Source organism: Xyrauchen texanus, chromosome 28 (assembly GCF_025860055.1).
Source record: "Xyrauchen texanus isolate HMW12.3.18 chromosome 28, RBS_HiC_50CHRs, whole genome shotgun sequence".
NCBI classification, from domain to species: domain Eukaryota; kingdom Metazoa; phylum Chordata; class Actinopteri; order Cypriniformes; family Catostomidae; genus Xyrauchen; species Xyrauchen texanus.
The window spans coordinates 35,300,072-35,306,071 of record NC_068303.1 but is presented as its reverse complement, the minus strand read 5'-3'; the positions used below and the strand labels follow the sequence as shown (position 1 = coordinate 35,306,071).

The window sequence follows — 6,000 nt, the reverse complement described above, 5'->3', positions numbered from 1 at the left end:
GTCTATAATACCTATTGGGTGTTCCTACCATAAAACGCTAAATTTTCACTGAAAATATATATATTTTTAAATGTTTAATTTACATTTTAAAACCTTTCAAGGGCCTTTAGAAGAAGTTGGATATAGAAAGCCAGGGCTCCAGACTGTGACTAAATTGTCATATTTTGCCATTTTTATTGGGAGTGGACTAATTTCTGTAAGAGGTCACACGCAGTCCAAACAGCATTGCAAGTAATGCGGAGTGGGTGGCAGAATTCAGCACTGAATTATTTCTTGAACACCTCAATAAAAACCCAAACTGTGTAAGTGAATAAACTAGTTTAAAATCATTTCACCTGCAGAACTCTCCTTACTTTATTATCTGCAATGGCCTCTGACTACACATCAACAAACAATACTGTTTTCTTCCCTTCCCAGGGGGACTCGTCCAACATTACTATTGTTAATTAAAGCGAAAACTAAATGAAAAATGTTCAACTCAGAGAAGGTTTTAGTGTGTGTTAGTTGTGCTTTAGAATGCCACAGTTTGCCAATACTGCCCCCACCCCCCTCTGAGAAGTTCTGTCCCTTAATTTATGCCTTTAAAGCACTGCTGCTACAGTCATCAAAGTAGCCCACGTTTAAGAAGATAGAACAACGTAATTGGATACGATATCTGACTAATCAATGCCGATTGTGACACTCATTGACAGATGATGATCGAAATTATCGAGAAATTACAAATCCATGGAGTTTGGAAGTCAACAAAGATATTAAATAGCAGCACAGTGTTTGAAATAAGCACCCGCCAAATGCAGGTAGCCTTCATATCATGCGCATGACGGGCAATATTGCTTATTTACCCACCAATGTGGTGGTCTAAAGGACTGGTTATATTTTCTATGTTCCGATCGGATTGGTCGAGCAAACAGGGACGGGCCATTCAAACAAATAGAAGAATGTTTTCATAGTGCCTGAAAGTTGCACTTTTAAGTGAAATCAACCTACAAATGGGTTACTTATAGTTAAATCTGTATATTAATTTGTAATCTGAGAAAAACTTTAGCATTGAAATTTACATTTAAAAATAGTTCAAATTTAAATATAGTTCAACAACATGTCCAGATAATGTTGCACTCTATCCAGGTGTTGTTAAATGCAAGAACGCATCCTATGCGAATATTTTTAAAATGTGTAGTTTTGTACATCCCTACTTCCCACCTATTCGAAGGTGCATTTCACTAGCTTGGAGGAAAGGACCCTAATGGATTTCAAGGGGCAAGATAATCATGTAGATTTCTCAAGACCCTTTGGGTGTAATCTGGCTCTCTGGTGAATACCTGCTAATGTTATTCTTTAGATGCCCTGAGGAAGACAACAGGTTCAAATATTCAAGCCCACAGCCAACATCATCTACAATGTAACCTCTTTGCATAAAACAGGGCATCTAAAAATGTCTCTGTCTGAAGCTATGGGCAGAACCTGCCCTTCTGGGTTTGTTGTTAACCTAGAATTGAGAGTGTATGTGCATGTGGTGATGAGTGTCGAAATATAAGCCATTAATCATTAACAGACAGGTTTCCTCTGTCCTATACAGATGCAATGCAATAAACCGACAAGCGATTAAAGCATGCTTTCATGTAAATGTGAGTTTCTGTCCTAACAATGAGCATTTTAAATGTAAAAAAAATGGATATACATATTATATAAATGTATCCTATTTTAAAAAATATTTATTATAATAACAATAATACATTTGTAATTAATTACAAACCCAAACCCAAAGTTATTCTTGAAAAACTGAGCCAAACCCAGCCAAAAACCCAACAGTTTGTCAGGTCCCAATGGGCTCGGGTCAGGTAGCAAACCTCAAGTTAGGACACGTGATAGATTTGAACCACAAGGTCTCTGACGAGAACCTCCAGCTCTTCTTGCTTGCGTTTGTATAATCAGAGAGTGTCGTCAACATCTTTAACCTGTTTGGCTTTGCCATCTCGATGGGTTGTTCGGAGGTGGCTGAGCTCCTTCTGATGCACCTCCCACTCCAGTTCCAGTTGTCGCACCAAAGAGGAGGTCTCCTGGGCCACACCGAGTTGTTTTTCCAGCTCTTTCTGGGAGCTCTGTGCCTTGGCCAGTCTGGTGGTGAGGTCAGCTCTTGTGGTGCTGAGTTTCTTCACTGAGCCCTGGAGATCCAGCAAATATCTCTGCTCCTCCTCTCTTCTCTGCTCCTGAAGGTCCCAGCGCTGTTGTAGCCTAATATTCTCCTCTCTCAGATGGGTCTGCAGGGAGATCTGCTTCTGGGCCTCTTCTTATAGACCTCTCTGAGCTCTTGTTCTAAAGCAACGAGCCGTGAGCGGGCTTCGGCCAAATCCATCTCACGGTGGCGTTCGTCCTCCTCGCACTGAGCGAGACGTCCAAAGGCATCGGTGAGCTACTGCTGTGCGTCTTCTGCCTGCTGCCTGAAAATGCTCTCACTCTATTTACTCTGAAGAACAGAGCAGAATAATTACACATGGAAAGCAAAATAATGCAGATATAAATGTAAAAAAATGCCATTCCATTGGGGGGAAAAGGATCTCTTTATATAAAATGAAAGAGAATGGTAACTAAGGCTAACACCTCCTTTTGTGTTCAACGTGAGATTGAAAGTCATACGGGTTCAAACAACACGAAGGTGAGTAAATGATGACAGAAACGTCCTTTTTATGTGAACTAAGTCACGATGACCAGCAAAATATGGACATGTTACTTTGGCGGTCTAATTAAAATGAGTAGATATCATGACTCTAGCCTGGAAATTTAATTGAGTAAATGTACAAGTATGCAGTTTCAATTGTACTGGAGTAAAGTACATTTTCAGCAAAGTAATGAAGTACCCTACAGCCCTGGTTGACCTGACATGTCAATCAGTTACAGCAGTGCCCTCTAAACTGTATCCCAAAGCCCAAAACAGAGCGTCTAAGATTCATAGTAATATTAATCTTGTTATTGCCATTGCTAATAAAAAAAAATTAAGTAATTTGTCTTATTTTCAAGTAAAAAAAGGTCTAAAAATGTTTACTTGAGAAGCAAAATGACACAAGATATTAATATCAGAGCAGAGGTCGACAGAAAGTGGACTTTGGAGATACCGATAACTAGAAGGGCGATAACCGATTAATCGGGCAATCGTTTTTTAAATCAATTTATTGAATGTTAAAAAAAACAATCCTTGCTGTGACAGGCACAGACATAGAGATAACAAGACTCCAAAATGAGTAAAGTCCCAGATGTGTGTTTATTGTGCAGATAAAATCCCAGTAATAAGCAAAAAAAAAATTAAACACTGACTACCACCCACATTTTGAAATGTCCATGCTTCCTGCTCACACAAACAAAGGGAAACAAAACATGTACTCTTACAATAATGTACATTGTATTAAAATAGAAACTTTAAATAAAACATTGTCATATGGGCTGATAAATACTATAAGCAGTAACTCATCAATAGTAGATAATCAGCGGTTACTTGTCAATTGTCTGGTTTTATTAAAAAAAAAGGACACAACAATCAAAAAAAAGTTATATAAATAAACGTTCAATAATGTCTATGCTTCATATGCCTTTTTTTTATAACATTTGGTATTAATACTCATGAATTAGTCCATAAACAGTGATGGTCACAGATGCTTGACTCCGTTAGAATGCTCCATTGAACCAATATCACACGAGTAAGAGCTATCAGCATGGCTGTGATTTGGCAGTAGGCACAAAGCCGCAGGTAATCAGAGCCATGCTGATTGATGGACAATACAGCACAATTGCAAGTAATTTTACTTTTATACAACAGTTCAACGAACACATGAATAAATAAGCTCTTGTGTGTGGTACTACTTTCTTATAGCACATGATCTGCCATTACTAGTACTAAAAATGCGAAAACCACACTTTAGAATTAGTAACGACAGATTGGGCTGATTCTAACAAGTTATTTGAGAAACAAGGATGTGTGTGTGAGAGAGAGAGAGAGAGAGAGAGAGAGAGAGAGAGAGAGAGAGCAGAGAGAGTGATTTCCTTGCAATGATGAAAAGTAATTCTGCAGCTGTTAGTTTAATTATATTCCTCAGCTTTAGGGTGAAAGTAATCCACTCCGATCGTGATGTGATGGGAAATCACTCCACTCCATGAGCTATCTGAATTATGCTACAAGTATTTCACTCACGTTCAAGTGTTCTACAGAAAGAGAGAAAGAAAGAAAGAAGACAGCATCTTAAAGGGCTTGTGTGTAAATTTTGTCAGCTGAAGTTTGAAATCACGAACATTCCAAAACAGACTTGTAAATCATTTTAACATTCTGTCAGTGTAATGTAGTCTAGGGAATTTTTGGACACTTAGAAAAGGCTTAAAAAATGCCTTTGCGGGGCTTTTCAATAGAAGAATAATAATGGTATCCAAGCTGTAGGGTTGTTCCAAACAGAATCTCACAAAAAATGATCAATTGACCATTATTTCTGAGCCCCACACCTTCCAGCCATTCGAAGCTCTCACAATGGAGTGTAAAGTCTTTGAAGGAAACGCACGCACCCCATCATTCAGAAGAGTTGAAAAAATATTGGTTTACCAAACCTATTATATCGCTTATCGCTTCTTATATGGCTTCTGAAGATATGAATTTAACCACACTTATGGATAACTTTTATGTTTCCTTTATTTGATTTTTGGAACTTCAAAGTTCTGGTCACCATTCACTTGCAATGTATGGACCTACAGTGCTGAGACATTTTTCTAAAAATCTTTGTTTGTGTTGTGCTGATTAAAGAAAGTAATACAAATCTTCGATTACATGAGGGTGTGTAAATAATAAGAGAATTTTAATTTTTGTGTGAAATATCCTTTTAAAGTGTTTGAAGTTAAAATATTTCATAATTTATTATGGCCCCTGTAAATATATGCATTTTGTATGCATAATTTGTAGTATTTACATTGAGATTACATTATGACAAACATTAAAATGGCACTGTCTCTTTAAGAACAGTGTCTGTTCAGCGAACGTGATTGCTGTTGCTTTACTACATCTGTGCTGTGTGTTTGAATAAATCTGACTGTACATAAAAGAACAGGTATTAAAAGAGACTTAAATCAATGAACATAGATTGTATAGATCTTAACATTAAGAGATATCTGGACCGGGGGGCCTTAGAAGAATATTGGCCCCGGGGCCCTTGCTAGTCATAATCTGTCGTGGCTGAGCATGTTTTATCACTCCATCTGCCGCCACTCTCTGCTGTGCTCGGCAGTAATGCTGAAGCTGTTATTTTAACTCTATTTCTCAGCTATAGTGTAGTAGTAATTCGAGCGATCATGGAGTTAGAGACAATTAATAGGATTTACATGTTTTACTTCTGTATTTTTTCATTTTAATTATTACTTTTTGTTATTCTATTGTGTTATTTGTCAAAACTTGTATAGAAATAACGTTGCAATGCTTTGGCAATAAAGCTGAATTTATCTTGTCTTGCACTTGAACAAACTCTGTGCTACTGGAACTTTACTCAACCAAAGACCGAGTGATGAACGAATGACAAAGAAAACAATGTGCTAAATTATAAATGATCCTTTAATCAAATCACTCCCTGAAGATTTGAGAGAGATATGTCATTCTAAATGTTCATGATCTAATACCAGGAATGTCTTCAAATAAATTATTTTCTTCAAGAAGAACTTCTTTTTCATCCTAAGTAGTATTTTTCTTTATTTAGCGTGTTGGCAAAGTGTTTTGTGGAGGCTTAAGGCTATAACCCGGAGTTCTCTGTAGTGTCTGAATGTAGTGATCTGTGTTCTGGGACATAAACAGAGACTGTGAGACAGGCAGTCCCTCTACACCTCCTCTCTATCTGCACTTTAATGAAATCATTTTGCTCTTGTTGAAAAATCAGAGTTTACCAGAGATGAAGTCAAACCTGTTGAGCACTCCCACAAAACAATATCAAACCCACACACCTTGACCCGGAAAGCAAGCTGATTTCTCTCTCTCTTTTCTCT

At 37.5% G+C, this 6,000-nt stretch overlaps 1 pseudogene; it reads right to left on the bottom strand.

The window, feature by feature from the left end:
* Positions 1–326: 326 nt before the first annotated feature.
* Positions 327–6,000, bottom strand: part of LOC127621719 (centrosomal protein of 128 kDa-like) — a 37,608-nt pseudogene continuing 31,934 nt past the window's right edge.